The sequence below is a fragment of the Mustela nigripes genome, chromosome 4 (assembly GCF_022355385.1).
Source record: "Mustela nigripes isolate SB6536 chromosome 4, MUSNIG.SB6536, whole genome shotgun sequence".
Taxonomy (NCBI): Eukaryota; Metazoa; Chordata; class Mammalia; order Carnivora; family Mustelidae; genus Mustela; species Mustela nigripes.
The window spans coordinates 155,950,445-155,968,136 of NC_081560.1; the positions used below are offsets into that span (position 1 = coordinate 155,950,445).

At 39.1% G+C, this 17,692-nt stretch overlaps 1 long non-coding RNA gene across 4 annotated transcripts in view; it reads right to left on the reverse strand.

The window, feature by feature from the left end:
• Positions 1–2,621: 2,621 nt before the first annotated feature.
• Positions 2,622–17,692, reverse strand: part of LOC132015322 (uncharacterized) — a 249,038-nt gene continuing 233,967 nt past the window's right edge. For 3 of the 4 annotated variants that reach the window (XR_009403619.1, XR_009403620.1, XR_009403621.1), the window contains 2 exons: positions 9,166–9,331; positions 2,622–3,733 (listed from right to left, as the gene is read on the reverse strand). This is a non-coding gene — a long non-coding RNA (uncharacterized LOC132015322). The remainder of the gene's footprint in view (positions 3,734–9,165; positions 9,332–17,692) is intronic. The other variant, XR_009403622.1, reaches the window with a different exon arrangement.

Genomic DNA, 17,692 nt, shown 5'->3' on the forward strand with positions numbered 1-17,692 from the left:
ATAATTTTTAACTTACATAAAGAAGACACAACTTATGAAAGATCTTTGGAAGCTGATTACATGCTGAATAATTAAGAGGCAAGCAACGGGGGTCAAAAATACTGGCAAACTCTTATTCATGCCCCAGCTCTCAACAAAACTGGTGTCTCCCCAGTCGAGGTTTTCCTGTCTTCATAATATATTCTCCCCTCTTCTCTGGGCTCCCACTGCACACTAGGTCTTCTGCCAACACATTAACTTATCTTAGAGTCTTTTTTTAAACATTTAAAAAAAGATTTTATTTATTTATTTGACACACACACAGAGAAAGCAAGAGAGAGAGAATGCACAAGCAGAGGGAGGGGCAGGGGGAGAGGGAGAAGCAGGCTCCCTACTGAGCGGGGAACCTGCTACAGTAGAGGGACCTAGGACCCTGGGATCATGACCTGAAGTGAAAGCAGACAATTAACCAACTGAGCCACCCAGGCGCCCCATCTTAGGCTCTTTTAACTAATTTTTAAAAATTATGTTCTGTTAGCCACTGTATAATCCGTCATTAGTTTTTGATGTAGTGTTCAATGATTCATTAATTGCATATAACACCCAGTGCTCATCACCACACGAGTCCTCCTTAATACCCATCACCTGGCTACCCCACCCCTGACCCCCTCCCCTCTGAAATCCTCAGTTTGTTTCCTGGAGCCCAGAGTCTTTCATGGTTCTTCTCCCTCTCCGATTTCTCCTCCTTCAATTTTCCCTCACTTCCCCTGTGGTCCTCTGTGTTATTCCTTATGTTCCACATATGAGTGAAACCATATGATAATTGACTTTCTCTGCTTGACTTATTTCACTCAGCATAATCTCCTCCAGTCCCATCTATGTTGATGCAAAAGTTGGATATTTATCTTTTCTGATGGCTGAGTAATATTCCATTGTATATATGAACCACATCTTCTTTATCCATTCATCTACTGAAGGACATATTTGCTCCTTCCACAGTTTGGCTATTGTAGACATTGCTGCTGTGAACATCAGGGAGCATGTGCCCCTTCTTTTCACTACGTCTGTATCTTTGGGGTAAACACCTAGTAATGAAATTGCTGGGTCATAGGGTAGCTCTATTTTTAACATTCTAAGGAACATCCATACTGTTTTCCAGGGTGGCTGTACCAGCTTGCATTCCTACCAACAGTGTAAAAGAGAAATAGAAGGAAAACTTCCAAACTCATTCTATGAGGCCAGCATTAGCCTGATCCCAAAACCAGCAAAGACCCCATCAAAAAGAAGAATTACAGACCAATATCTCTGATGAACACGGGTGCAAAAATGCTCAGCAAGATCTTAGCCAATAGGATCCAAAAGTACATTAAAAGGATTATTCACCAGGACCAAGTGGGATTTATTCCTGGGATGCAAGGGTGGTTCAACATTTGCAAATCAATCAACGTGATAGAGCACAGTAAGAAAAGAAGAGACAAGAACTACATGATCCTCTCAAGTGAGGCAGAAAAAGCATTTGACAAAATACAACATCCTTTCCTGATTAAAACTCTTCAGAGTATAGGGATAGAGGGAACATTCCTCAATATCATAAAAGCCATCTATGAAAAGCCCACAGCGAGTTATCATTCTCAATGGGGAAAAGAAGTCAAAATTCTCTCTTCGCAGATGACATGATACTTTATGTGGAAACCCCAGAAGACTCCACCCCCAAATTACTAGAACTCATACAGCAATTCAACCATGTGACAGGATACAAAATCAAAGCACAGAAATCAGTTGCATTTCTATACACCAACAATGAGACAGGAGACAGAGAAATTAAGGAGCTGATCCCCTTTATCACTGCACCCAAACCCCTAAGATACCTGGGAATAAATCTAACCGAAGAGGTAAAGGATATATACTCTAGAAACTACAGAACACATCTGAAAGAAATTCAGGAAGTCACAGAAATATGGAAAAACATTCTATGCTCATGGGTTGGAAGAATAAACATTGTAAAAATGTCTGTGCTGCCCAGAGCAATTTTTAACTACTTTAAAAAAAAAATCTGTATATTCTGCTCACCAAACTCAGGAGTCATGATCACTATGAGTTGTCATTTTGATTCCACAGTGTCAAGTAATCATTTGTTATTTGTTGAAAAAATAAATTTATAAAGAGACAAATGGGTGAAAAGGAAATACTGGCGTGTTTTCTGAACTGCATCACCATTTCTAATGAACACAGAGGTGACCACAGAGAAGTAGAGCCATTTCAGACAGAAAGGTTGGGGATGTAACCTTTGTGACATCAACCACTGCATGCTGTAAAACCCTATCTGTGTTCATATATGACTCTGTCACACAGTAGTGTATAATTTAACAACCCCGAGCTTGTTTACTTGTGTAAAATGGGAAAAACAATGTTTCACAGAATTATTACCAGCTATAATAGCTAACAAATAGCTTTAGGTTATATATTTTAACATAATATACACATGAGCAGTGATGACTATCACTGTTATCTCTGTGACAAGCCATTTTCTCTTCTAAATGATATTGGATCGCTTTACAGCCAGCAGAGAGAGCAAATAATCGAAAGTAGTTTATTCTTTCATAGCTTGTGGAAACAAATGTAACACAGTTGTTGTTTCTGTTTTTGTCCCCCCCCCCCCAAGATCACCTTGAATTTGCTATAAGGAAGTAAAGGCAATTTTGCAGGTAAAAAACAGTTCATTCACTGAAGGAAAAACTTTATATTTGTGATTTATTTTTATGATTTACTTTTATGAACAATCTGGGAACAAAAAGAACTTATTTTATGTGGGTGTTACTTTTATACTAACTTTAAAAGGTACATATATAAAGATTCTGAATTATGTTATCCATCTGAGAGCTCTTAGATACTTTTTTCTGGAAGATTTAGGAATTAAAATGAAATTTGGTGGAATATAATTTGAAGTATGATTTTAGGTTGAAATTGGGGTCTGTGAGATTTTGAAAAGAGATATCCCTTTTGGCAAAGAGAAAACGCTTGACATACATTTGCGATTGGGCAGGCTGCTTCTAGAATGATGCGAGAACTGTGGCTAGAAAACCAGGACAGTTACACTGGCTGGGTTAACCGTGAGAGCTCTGCATCTCTTCTACCCGCTCAGTCCTGGGTCATGGTAGCTGTATCCTTGGCTGTTGGGCTGGAAGGCGCGTGATGAGCAAATGTCTCATCAAACAGCCAAGATGGTAGAACCAGTGCGCTTTGAGGTCAGACAGTAGATCTTACCATAAGAGAAAGCCCATAAACAATATGCGGAAGGGATGCCATCTCCACCTGCTGAATTCACTTCAGTTCCTTCAAGTCGTTATTTGAGGACGTGCAGCTTGCAAAGCCCATACTTTAAAACTGGCTTCATTACCCCCACCCCCTGTCTTAAGCTGTATCCGAGAGGATTTATCCTTATTGATGTCTGTGGAAGGAGATTTTCTTTTCAAGTGCTTGGGAGCTTTCCACGATGTCCTGTGGATGCTTCAAAATAAAGCCTTCTCTTTTTGAATCCTTTCCTTTCCTTAGACAGAATTACCTCTGTAATTTCTTCTTTTTACTGTTAAAAAGAGAAAAAGAAAAAGAAAAAAGCAGCAGAAGGAATCTAGCTGGAGACTGCAGCCCGGGTGTTCCAGAAGACAACTGCTGTCATCGGTTGTTAACAGCGGTACTGCCATCATTTCCCCACAGATTGGAAATCGACTTTTCCTCTCAACATTTTCCTCGGTGGCTGGGGAAATTAACAGATTCAGTGATTTTAATGAAATGACCATTTAAACGTCAAGTACTGGCCTCAAAGAGAAACTAGAGTTTTTTCTGAAGCATCTCTTTCCTGAGCCAAGTTCTTGCATCATCTAAATGGTTCCACGTGTGAGTGCGAGTGTTTAAATGCCAGATCATTCAAACGCTGTTCTTGATATAAATTTTTGCATCAAGAAGTCTTGCACGTGATTTAAACTGTAGCCTATTTAATGACAATCAATAAGGGAAATATGCTCAGTGGTGTTAAACTGCTGTTAACTGATTGGAGAAATCTGGAAAAAAAATTGCATGCTAGCTGTATGTAACTACTCAGGAAAAAGAAAGGGTTTCCAAGGAAATCAATCTTGTTCTCAACCATTGTGGTGAGTTTTGGAACATTCAAGAATCTTCCAGTGGTTACTGGAATATTGTAGCAATATGAGTGACAAGTTAGGATGAGCAAATAGCCTCCATGAGTACAAGTAACTGGATTACAGACATGAACAGGCTGACTCTGTTGATACCAACATTCTGTAGGAATACTTGGCAATACTTTGAGAACATTTAAAATGTGCCCATTCCTTGTCCCCACAATTCCATTTCCGAACATATATCCTAATGGAATTTAGGAAGCATGCAAAGATTCATTTACAAGGGTGTTCACTGTAGAATAGCACTTTTTTTTTTTTAAGATTTTATGTATTTATTTGACAGAGAGACAGAGATCACAAGTAGGCAGAGAGGCAGGCAGAGAGAGGTGGGGGGAAGCAGGCTCCCTGCTGAGCAGAGAGCCCTATGAGAGGCTCGATCCCAGGACCCTGAGATCATGACCTGAATGAAAGGCAGAGGCTTAACCCACTGAGCCACCCAGGCACCCCTAGAATAACACTTCTAATAACCATTTGTGTCATTGGGAACATCTGGTGATCAGAATCACTTCTTCAGGAGGTAGATTTGCTTTGGGACCTACTTTACATTTGAACCATTTTAGTAAGGATACTGAGTAACAATCCCTAGAATCCTTTTCAGTAGATGGTGGTACTGAGAACCAAATTGTCAGAAAGAAAAATCAGGGGAACTCCAGTAAGGAAAAGTCTCCTCCATCTTCATTCCTATATTTGTTGCTGGTAGCCACAAAATGTCCTTAAGTTCTGTGAATGGGACCAGTGTTGTACTCTCTTTTTACCTCTATTATGCCTGGAGTCCAGGAGTCATGATATGGATCAAAGAGCAAATAGCCATGTATTATGGGCTATAATGGAAAACAAACCATATCACCCATCCTTCAGATGCACCACTTTTATAATTTCCAAAGAATGTTACTTCTCAACCATTGCTATGCCTGCTAATTGGCAAACTGGCACACAGCCAATTTGTACATCTGGGTTTCCTGCTACCACTGTGTCCCAAAGCTTATGAACTTTAACCCCATCAGTGCTTATACCTTTATTACTAAACCTGTATCACCTTTTAGATATAGGTCTTTAGAGGCAAGTAAACTCAGAATGAAGGTGACTGAAGTCTGGAGAAATAATTTCCATGGAGATGGGGTTAAAGGACCTTGCTTTTGTGTGAATTAATAATTCATTGGTTTGGTTTACTTTGTTCAGACTGTGGGTATAGTTCATGCTGCATGAGTCAATTTCAGATTTTCATTTCACTCCGAATTATGTAGATTTTGCATTCAACAACAAATTTTTTTTTAAACTAATTCACTGTTCCAATAGAAACCTACTGAGCTTAGTAGACCCCAAAGTAAGAGTGCCTCCAAAATTCCCAAAGTACTACAGTAAATTTCCCATGGCATCTCCTTATTAACATGCTCAGTCCTTTCAAGTTCTCATTCTTCCACATGGGCAAAGTTGAAGGGTTTATCTTCCTCTATGATAGTACTTTGTAAAACCTTCATCATAGCGCTTAGGGTATTATAAGGGCACTATTTGTTTTGTTTTTTTGGTAGTAGTAGACTTTGTGCTCCTTAAATAACGATCACTTACTCATCTTTGCACATCCCAATCCTCTGTGTACCATAAAATAGGCAACCAATGGGTTAAATACATGGGGCATGAATGAGGAGATAACCATAAGAATTGGACATTCTCCTTGTGAAGCAATGCCATAGGATGGAACGGCCATTTACTGTTAAGGGTAAACTTAATGTCTGTACTGGCAGTGATAAAAAGCAGGAAAGGAAAGCAATGATATTTTATAGCAGCCATTTAATGATCTATAAGGCTGGAAGAAAAGCTGGATTTTTTTTGCCCTCTATTGTGTAAGTCAATTTGATCAAGAAGATACCTTACAGCTCTTTGTTGGGACATTTTTATGCATATGCAGTAAGTGCTCAATCTCGTCAGATAACTTTTTTCAATAAAATTGCAGCTAACTTCTGCACAAAGCTGATACCATTCTGCCACTCAGAAATCTTACACCGTATCAGTCACTGCACCAACCACCAGCCAGCACACCCAAGCTCGTCTGGAGCAATGAGCAGTCAGTCGGTAGTGGATTTTATTTCAAAACCACAGTGTAATTGAATAAGCTTTTACTTTCTTAGGCACTAGATAAAACACTGTTTGAATGTATCATTACTAAAAAAAAAGGTAGTCTTCCTGCATTTTTTTCCTCTTCTACTTACATCTCTTTATTTCCCCATCATCTGAGGCTTCAGTATTCACATATAATTTAAGGAGAAAATGTCTTATAATGATAGGATCAAGGAACTAGAAGGTAGCCTGAAATTCATGTGGTAAAACACATTGGGTTAAAAACTCATCTTTAGCTCTAGGACTTGGGAGGGAGAAAGCTAGACACTTCTTCATTCTTAGGAGGCCAGCTCAATAGCAAAAATACGTGAAGTGTAAATTAAGTGTCAGACAATACACTGGATTCCTGGTGGGTGTTGGAGACAGAAAGATGAATGAGTTGAAGTGGCTTTGCTTGAGGGGTTCAGAGACCAGAGGGAGAAACAGACAATATGATAAATGATAAAGACATCCATAGGGGACTTTGGGACCCTAGAGGAGGTATAGGTATGGTTCCATTTCTTTTCTTTCTTTCTTTCTTTCTTTTTTTTTTTTTTTTTTTTTTTTTTTTTTGCTTTGGGATTTTATCACTTGTACCTAAGGGGTACATGTTCCTGGCTACTATGGTCTCTCAGTCCCAGTAATACTGCTCATCATTCCCTATTCTTTGTGACCTACACAACCTCTCTCTTGGGATCCAGGGCTATGTGCCTGTCCTTTGATTCCTGCCCTCCTCTTGGTTGAGGGGCAGTATGAATTTCTGTTGCTGGACTACATCTGGAAACCCAGGGTTTTGAAACTGGCCATCTGGCTCATCTGGTTTCACATTTCTGGACTTTTCACCCAGGTTTCTTCTCTGTCTCTTCCCAGGTCCCAACCACAGCAACTCAGTCACAGAAATCTGTAGGCAAGTTGGTGAATGTAGCTGCTGGATAGGGACTTAGGTCTCCTGCTTTTTTAAAGTCAGTGGATTTATTGTGATGTCAAGGACCCCAAGGGGACACCTAGTCCTCTTCGGTTGCCCCTTGATAAGGCTGAGGAGGTACAGTAGAATGCAAATGTAATTAAGCAAGTCATTTTATATTTACTGAATGAGCATTTCTTCGTTACTTGGGGTTGTCAAATACAAAGATAGGAATTGAAAACCCAGAAATGCCCTCATGTAATGGATAGCCAAACAGGGGAATGAAACCAAATAGTTAACATGGCGCTGTCAAGAAAGCTAAATGGAGACTTGGAAGGGGCAGAGGAGGGAGCTGGAGAGCTGAAGAAATTTCCACAGAAGGGATTACATTTCAACTGGGTCTTAAAAGACAGTACTTCATCAAGAAACATGGAGCATGTTCAAAGGCACTGGCATTAGAAACAACGCAATATAATTGGGGAATGACATTAATGACATTAATGTAGCTATGGGAGAAGGATAAGTTTCAAGTGATTGACAAGCTTTGCACTGTCTTCCTCCTGCCTGTGCATTCCCTTAGTTAGTTTCTCCTCTCTTCAGTGGAGATTTCCCATTTCCTCTCTTCTTGCCAGAGGTCATATTTGTAATAACTCACTACTGGCAAAATGTTAATTTCAACATGTTTTTGGGAAAAAATGTTACATTTCTAACTCTGACCATGGAGGCTAAACTTACGTTATTCAACGGATCTGAAAGAACTAATACAATTTTTTAAAGAAGAGTGATTTATTTACTTGAGAGGAGCAGGGAGAAGGAGCAGAGGGAGAGGGAGAAAGAGTTTTAAGCGGATGGTACTGAGCGTGGAGCCCAATGCAGAGCTCGATCTCACAACCCTGAGATGACAACCTGAGCCGAAACCAAGAGTCAGTTGCTTAACCTACTACGCCACCCAGGCACCCCAGAACTAATACAATTTTTTAAAAAGTGAGATTTATCCAGCAGTTTACAGCAAAAGAGTAGCTCAAACATACCTGGTGTGTCAGATTTCTAGTTTCCATCATACAGCAGCCTATACACAAGTATAGACAAGCTCTAGTAAGAGATGTCACACCCATAAAATGGCCTTGACAGCTTCTAATCATCAAGGAGAGCCTTTGTGTTCTTAAACTGAAATGCATGATGAGTAAGAAGATGATTCTTACTACAAGCATTCACACTTTCAGAATTTCAATTTTTCAAGACTGAAGATGAACAAATTGGAAAGAGATGGACTAAACCAGTGATTCTCAAGCCAGATGTCTCTCAGAACCACACATGGAACTTGTTAAAAATAAAGGGGTGGGTGAAGATCTGGAAATATATAAATTTATAAAAACATAAATATAAATATATATAAGTGTGTGTGATATGTGTGTGTGTGTGTGTGTGTGTGTGTATGTATGTATGTTTGGTAATTCCACAGATGACTTGGTACACAGTTACATTTGTAAATTCTGGGATTCAATGACTGATTATGGATACACCCAGTCATATGGCTGTTAGGCAATTTTCTGGGTAAATAACTAAGTGATGTAAAAAATCCTTCCACCTATTCAAGATTGTTGCCTATGAAAAGAACTTGTTGAAATAGAATGCCCAAATGTTTTAATTGTCAAAGATTGTTTTGAAAACCATTATCATTAAACTCTAACCATCCTGCTAGTTCAATAAAACAACACATACACAATATATACAAAATATATGGTTCGGGGCGCCTGGGTGGCTCAGTCGGTTAAAGCCTCTGCCTTCGGCTCAGGTCATGATCCCAGGGTTCTGGGATCGAGCCCCACGTCGGGCTCTCTGCTCAGCGGGGAGCCTGCTTCCTCCTCTCTCTCTCTCTACCTGCCTCTCTGCCTGCTTGTAATCTCTGTCTGTCAAATGAATGGATAAAATCTTTAAAAAAAAAATATATATATATGGTTCAATGTAACAAAAACCGAATCCATAGCTCACCTGTTGTTTCTGTTCTTCTCATTCCTGTTGGTAATACTTCTGTTACTTTGGGCCCCTAATTCACAAATGCCTTCTACCCCCAGGCAAATTCATGCAGGAATGTGCTATTATTAGTATAGAGTTACCTTCTTTGGGTGGAAGCAGGTGTCTTTAAGTTGTACAGCATCTATAAGAATTAGAGAAAAAAGATTAACTTTCTGCTATTGTCAATTCACACATGGTTGGTTGTTTAAAAAAGTACTGTGTTAAGACATTGAACAAAAAAATTATGAGGTTTATAATAGAAAATCAACTTAAACATGAACTCTCAAATAACATAAAATGACATATGTGATTTCTTTAATGACACTTCAAGTGTGTATACTGAAGGGAGGACCAAGAGGACCAAACTCGTGATGTCTAGGTCAGAGAATGAAGGTAAACAAAGGAGAAAAGCGTTCTGGAGAGACAATTTTTCCAAAGCAGAAGGCAGGGGGGGTTGTTGCCAGAAAATATAAGGTGCCTGGCAGATAAAAACAATATCGGTCCACTATAATTAGAAATCAGATTACATTGTGATTTATTTGTTTCCCTAAAACTACAATTAAAGTAGGGGTACACAAAATAAGCCTGTTTCATTTAACTTTGTGTTTGAGATATTTTTTAGAGTGGAACACCAAGGTATGCATACACTAGCCACTTGAAAAATACAGGAAGCAAAAGAAGAAGGTGTGTAGGCAGGTATTTTCCAGCATGAGAAAGCTGTGTTGATATGTTTCAAAGAGGAATATTGTTTCTGATGTATGCTACATTAGTTGGGAAAATTATTATAAAACAGTATGGTTTTGTCAGTGAAGTGCTAAGATTTGCATGTGAGATGAAAATGAGTGGTTGTTTTGGTTGCTTTCCCAATCAAATCTACTGTTCATTTGTGTCAAAGCTGTTTCTATTAAAGTAAGCAGAATCAGACACTCTACTTTCAGTGAGTAACAAATGCAGTGAGAGGTTGCAAGTTCTTATGTGCCGGAGTATAAGCATTTTCTATGGGCACCATCTTGCAAGGCCAGCAGTTTGTCCAGTAGCAACAGTTTAGAAACTTAATTGATGACTAAGCCACCAAATATCCTAACCCCATTTTGCTCTTCTGCTCTCTTTACTCTCACTTTGATTCTTACATTTTTCTTTCATATGTTCTCTTCCCATTCAGCACAGTAAAATCCATACAAAACAGGGCCTGGGTGGCTCAGTTGGTTGAAAGCCTGCCTTTGGCTCAGGTCATGATCTCAGAGTCCTGGGATCGAGTCCCACATGGAGCTCCCTTCTCAGTGGGGAGCCTGCTCCCTCTCACTCTGCTGCTCCACCTGCTGCTCAGGCTTGCTTGCTCTCTCTCACTCTCTCTTAAATAAATAAATAAATAAATACTCTTAAAAAAAATCCATACAAAACCCCATTTTCCATTCTTCTCGCCTCACATTACCTATTTTCTCTATTTTATTACAGTAATCACCTTTTCTTGTTTCTTATCTTTTCCTTTTTCTCCTTGCCCCTCAAAACCCCAATTACTTTCCATTTCTTGTCTAGATGATTATGGAGTTGGAGAAGTGTACTGAAAAAAGGGTTAGGGAAAATTAAAAAAAAATAATAATGAGGGACAAAAAAACAAAAGAGAATAAAAGAAAAATGAGAAAAGAAAGCCCCAAAAGAGTAGGTTGCTTTGGTATAAAAATAGAGACTAATGCAGGACTTGCACTTTTGAGACTAAATAGAAGAGGTCATGGTCACTGGCTATTTGCAAAGCTTTTAGGCTGCCTTCTGAAGGCAAGCAGATATGTGGAAGGGAATTCCTCAAAGTGTCTAAAGTGATAGACACTCTCCACAGCTTGGAAAGTAGCTTTTTTTTTTTGAGAGTGCGAGAGAGCACAAACAAGCAGGAGGGGTACAAGGAGAGAGAGAAGCAGCCTGCCAAGCAAGGAACCCAATACAGGATTCCATCCCAGGACTCTGGGATCATGACCTGAGCTGAAGGCAGACACTTAACTGACTGAGACACCCAGGTGCCCTGGAAAGTAACTTTAATATAAAGACCCCCAGGTGGGATGTGGGAGGAACAGGAAAATAGAATAATGAGTTTTGACACTAGAATAGAACTTGGAAATGTAGAAAAATGAAAAGATATGACAAATATTAAAAATAATGTCATTGCTTAGATATAACATTGCTTTCTGTGGACAAAATTTTCACTGAAAACATAAAAGTGGTCATGGTTTTGAAGAATCTTTGGTTATAAAAGTGTAAAGGTTTAATAACTGTACTTGGGGTTTGCTCAGTAATTTTGTGAAATTCACTTTTACATTTAATAAAAGAAGCAAATAGAAATTGGTGTCTAAATGTAGACTTCAAAAAAGATGGTGGTTTTGAGGCATATACACCCTAAATTCACAGGGATTTGGCAACTCTGACACATCTGGAGGCCTTTGTGGGAAGAAGCGAGATTTAGTACACCAGCGGAAATAAGATTTAATTTCAGCTGTAATACACACTTGTCCTGTGACTTGCACAAATTGTGGGTTTTGTTTGCAGTCTCTCAACTGTGAATTGGGGAGGAGATAATGAGCAGAAGCAAGTGGGCTTACTATGAAATGGATTTCAATAAATAGTAAAGCTGTACAATGTGAGGCATTCTTAAATATCCAACATATGTATTCATATTAGGTGGGCTTTTCCCAAAATCCTTTTCTTGTTAATTTCTATGTTGATTGCATCATTGTCAGAAAGATGGCCTGCATGACTACTGGTTTAGAATGTATGGAGATTTTCTTCCTAGACCACTAACTGGTGAATTTTTCTGTCAAGCTGCCTTACATACTTGAGAATAATCTGTATTTTCTGAAGCATTTTCTCTCTCTAATCAAGTTTGGTGACTGTTAATCAAAGGTATTAGAGCTTTTTTTGTTTGTTTTTCACTTTGATTTTCTGTGTAAAAATCTCCCACAGTGATTGTGGGTTTGTCAAATTTTGCTTGTCTTTATCTCAGTTTTGGTTTATATATCTTGAAACTATGTTGTTAAGTATATATAAAGGCTCACAACTGTTAAATTTCTGGTGGATTACACTTTACGATCAATAATAAATACTCTTCTTTCTCTTTTTGAAGGTTTTTGTTTTGTTTGGCCTCCCAGTTAATTTTGTCAGAAATTAAAATTGCTGTATTTGCCTGCCTTTCAGTGGTGTTGATTCACAATATTGCTTCCCCTTCCTTTATTTTCAAGCTTTCTGGGCCACTGTCCTAGGTCTCTTGTGGACAGCCTAAAGGTAGACAGTATTTATTTCATCAGATTCTTCAAGTACTTTGTCTTTCATAGAAGATTTTTATTCAATCACCTTTATTATAATTTCTAGTATATTTGGCCTTAATTTCATTATATATTTCTTATTCTTTGTTATCTAGTTATCTAGTTATTAGGATTTCTTATTTTTCTTTCTCACTTTTCTGTGCTCTGTTTGTTTTCTCTTTGAGCAATTTTTTCCTTTAGTGGTTTGGAAATTTTATCCCCTATTCCATTTCTCCACTGATTCTCTTCACTTTTTTTTTTTTTTTTTTATGTCCCACTGATTTTTTTTTTAATTAAAAAAAAATAAACCTTGTATTCAATTATCATTTACATATGGAAAACAGTGCAAGAGCACCTAGGTGGCTCAGTCGGTTAAGCATGAGACTCGATTTTGGCTCAGGCCATGATCTCAGGGTCCTAGGATTGAACCCCTTGTCCGCCTCCATGCTCAAGAGGCATCTGCTTGAGATTCTCTCCCTTTGCCCCTCTTCTCGCTCATGCGCACTCCTTCTCTAATAAATATTCTTTTAAAAAAGTGTGCAAATAAATTTTCACGAGTTGAATGCCTGTGTGTTACCAGAACCCAGATCATGGCATGAACAATGAACAACCCGCAGTTCCTCTCCAGAGATCCTTCCTGGTGACTATCCCTCTGCCTGGGGAACTTTTCAAGACCTGAGATTAGTTTTGCCGATTTGTGAACTCTATGTAAATCCAATCATACTCTTGTATTTGGCTTCTTTTGCTTAACATACTGCTTCTGACATTTACACACGGTATTTCATGCAGCCATAATTTGTTCATCCTCATTGCTGTGCAGCATAGAGCATGCAGTATTTCCCTGAATATCTCTGCAGGTCAGCTACCCAGTTTACTGTTCACCATCCTTTTGAGGTGTTTTTTGCCTTTATAAATAATGATGCCATGAATCTGCTTGAACCTGTCGTAGAGTGAGTACATGATGCATTTCAACATGGGGAGTGCATCTCGGCATGGAAGTCAAGTGTCACACAGTCCGTGTATGTCCAGCTTTAGTGGGCTTCGGGTAGGTTTAGTAGAACTGTTTTACCACTAGTTTCCCAGAATGGGTGGACCATGGAATACTCCTCAGAATCCTCAGTTTGTGTAGGAAAGTTTCAGTTGTTCCACATCCTCGCCAAAACTTTATTTCCATCTTTTTCCATTTTAGTCACTGTGGTGAGGGTATAACAATATCACTTTGGAGTGGGAATTTTCATTGCCTTGATGGCTATGAACTTGAAGACTTTTTCAACTTCACTAGTCATTTGGATATCCTCTTGTGTGACTTCTTTGCTAATTTTTCTATTGTGTTATCTGCCTCTTTGCTTATGCTTATGATATGTAGAATATCTAAGGATATTCAACATATGAGTTACATGTGGATATATGTATTGCAAGTTTATTCTTGAGTTTTATGCCTTGGTGAACAGAATCTTCCACTTTAACATAGCAAAATTTATAACTCCTCCTTTATGATTAGCCCCTTTTTGCTTTCAATTTATGAACTCTTTACTTACTTTACTTGAAAAAAGATACTTTATTCTTAAAATTTTTTAAAGATTTTGTTTATTTATTTGAGAAAGAGAGAGAGATAGCAACAGAGATAGTAAGAGTGAGCCCAGGAAGGGGGAGAGGGAGAAGCAGGCTCGAGCTGAGCAGCAAGCCTGACACAGGGCTCTGATGCCAGCATCCTGGGAACATAACCTGAGCTGAAAGCAGACGCTTAACCGACTGAGCCAGCTAGGAGGCCTTATTCTTAAATTTTTTTTTTTTTAAAGATTTTATTTATTTATTTGACAGACAGAAATCACAAGTAGGCAGAGAGGCAGGCAGAGAGAGAGGAGGAAGCAGGCTCCCTGCTGAGCAGAGAGCCCGATGTGGGACTCGATCCCAGGACCCTGAGATCATGACCTGAGCCGAAGGCAGCGACTTAACCCACTGAACCACCCAGGCGCCCCTTAAATTTTTAATACACATATTTAATCATATTTTTCTGGGAATGTTAATAGTTAGAGTAAGAATAAATTTACTTCCTTTCTCCTCTCTTCCATGTTGAGCTGTCCTGTCAACTTAGATTGTTACTGTCTCTTTTTCTATTTTATGGTAGTTATTATTCTATTTTACTTCATTTCCACTTATTTTCTTAATTATATGATTCTATTTTATGCTATTGTGTTTCTATTTTCTTTTTCCATTTTCTATTTTTATTGTGTTCTTTTTCTATTTTTATTTTCTATTTATACACAAAGTAAATCTTAGAGTTCATCCTGATTTATCTTTGTATATGTATTTTTCTGCATCTATTTATATCTTTACACTGATGTGACTACTTCCCCAACACACATTTCCAGTACTCCAGAAGGCTCCTATATATAACCCATTCTACTAAGATCTAGAGTGGTTTATTACACATCAGTTGATAGCTGATACAACTCCCTCATACATATTAATTTACTCCAAGAACAGACATAGTTTTCTTCCTTAACATTTCAGAGCACATAGTGTATTAACCAAGATAGGCTAGATTATACTGAGTTAACAAAAAAAAAAAAAAAAAAGAAAGAAAAGAAAAGAAAAAACAAATGTGAGCAGTTTACACTAAAAACACTTATTTCTTTTCATGCCACATTTTCTGTTCATCTTGGTCATTCAGAACAAAGCCTGAGGGAGATTTTGTTCCAGTGTGAGTTTCCACATGTTTGGGTTTTATTAGGGGGCACTCCACTTTCAGTACAAATTTCTGGGTTAGTCAGGGTAGCTTAAGTTAATTTCCTCCCCTTAATTTCTGCCTCCCCTCCTCTGCTTTGGTATTTTATTTATTAACTTTTCAAAAAGATTTTATTTATTTGACAGACAGAGATCACAAGTGGTCAGAGAGAGAGGAGGGGAAGCAGGCTCCCGCTGAGCAGAGACCCCCCCCCCCACCACCACCACCACTGCAGGGCTCGATTCCAGGACCTGAGATCATGACCTGAGCCAAAGGCAGAGGCTTTAACCCACTGAGCCAACCAGGCGCCCCTGCTTTGGTATTTTAGATACTGGGTAGTTCTAGTTTTGTATCTAAACTTTATGGTCTCTGAAGCCAAGTTTCTCTTGTATTGAAAATGGATACCCTGCTGTCCCTTGTCAGTGTAGCTCACCAACTGTAACAATACAGCACTCTGGTGGGGTGAGGGGTGTCGATGAGGGGGGAGGCTCTGGGGTAGATGGTTTATGGGCAATCTCTATACTTTCCTCTCAATTTTGCTGGGAACCTAAAACTGTCAAAAAAATAGATCTACAAATAATAAAGAAAATGGATATCCTGTTGTTACCCATCTTATTAGGGTAGCTGTGAGAATGATATGATTATGGGTGTGTATGTAAGAAGATCAGAGTGTTTTTAAGACATCTGCAAATTCTCTAATTCCTCTGCCATCAAGACATGGAGTGTATGTCCCTTCCTCTCAAACTGGGACAGGGCTTTGTAATTATCTTGTTGGATAGAAGGTGGCAACATGACACTTGAAGGCTTCTGAGTCCATAATGGAAAAGGCCATGCAGTTTCCCTCTCTTGGGGGTCCCACTCTGAGATTCTTCAGCTGCCAAATTAGATGTCTAGCTCATGCAAGGGCACCATGTGGAGAGATGTGAGAGAAGGAGACAGAACGATAGATATAGATAGATAGATGGATGATAGAGAAGGATGTCTGAACTCTAGTTGGTATAGTCCACAACTTTTGAATCTTCTAGCCCAGGTACCCTATGAATGAAGAAGTTTCCAGATGGCTGATGCCCTAATCACTGTCTGCACCTGTATGTGAGAGTCCAAGGATGAACAACCCAAGAGCCCAGTCAACCCTCAGAACTTTGAGAAATAATAATGTTAAATCATTGTTGCTTTATGCCATTATTTTTGTTATACAGGATAACCAGAGCAGGGCTTACAAGGTATTATTCTAAGTATTTCTAGATTGACTTAACTCATTCAATTCTCACAGTTCGATGATGTTTCCCACTTTACATTCTAGACAGCTGATGTATAGATAAGTTAAATGCATCAGGTGCCTTTTTTTCAAATAAACTCAAATATGGTAGTATAAAATAATGACTCTGCTGATTTGGGTCCAGCTCACCTGATATTTACTGGCCTCATTCACACATCTGAAATTTGCTGTTGGCTCATTGCTGTCTGGGGAGTCTATGATGGCCTCACTCATATTTCTGGCATTCATTCATTGTCATCGGGGGACACTGGGGGGGCAGAGCCATGTGGCCTCTCATTATCTAGCGGGCTCTGGACTTGTGTAGCATTCTAGGAGAATGAGTAGAGCATTCAAGGGCTCCTGAGGCCTGACCTCAGGATGGGTCTGGTGTCATCTCCACTGTACTTTGTTCATTAGGTCAGGTCACAGGGCCATCCCAGAGTCAAGGTGTGAGGAAAATAATATTCTCTTGTTGATGGCAAATCATATTGCAAAGGGTGAGCTACAAAAGAGGAGATTCTTGGGCCACTGTGCAACAACACATCCTCTGACATAACTTGCCCACTGTTACCCAGGTCATAAGTGACAGAAGCCAGATCTGAACCCAGGCAGTAAGGCTCTGGAGGGCATAACACTGACTACGACACTGTACTGAGTAAAGGAGAGCTGTTATTGGCTCTTGGGGAAAGTCATCTTAAAAGACAGGCTCCTATATCAAATCAGGAGCCTAAGGCTTTCATACCATGGTGGAGCAGGGTTCAAATCTTTGCATGACCACTTTGCAGCTCTTTGTTGTGGGGTAAATTACTCAAACTCCTTAAACCTCAATTTCCTCATATTTGTAAGATTAAATAAGATCATAAGGTACAGGCAATTCTGCTGTAATGCAACATAGGCATTTCTAAAAACCACTGTGCCATGCAAAATTGCACAATAAAAACTACAGGGCTCATGGAAAACGTGAGGTTGAGGCATAACACCAAGCCATCGATGACACACATTAAAACAAAGAATAAGACCTTAACGAAAATGGCAATGCAATTTTACATGATTTATGGTGAATATATGAACATTACAGTAAATGTGGCTTCATATTAGAAAAAGGACCCGGGCTTTGTGTGTGAGATCGGGTGTTGGCAAGGGTTGCAACTTGCGAGCAATTATGGAGTGGTGGATGGGTGGGGGTTCTGAAGTCAGATGACATATGGTGACGCTGGGCATGGAGGAGCT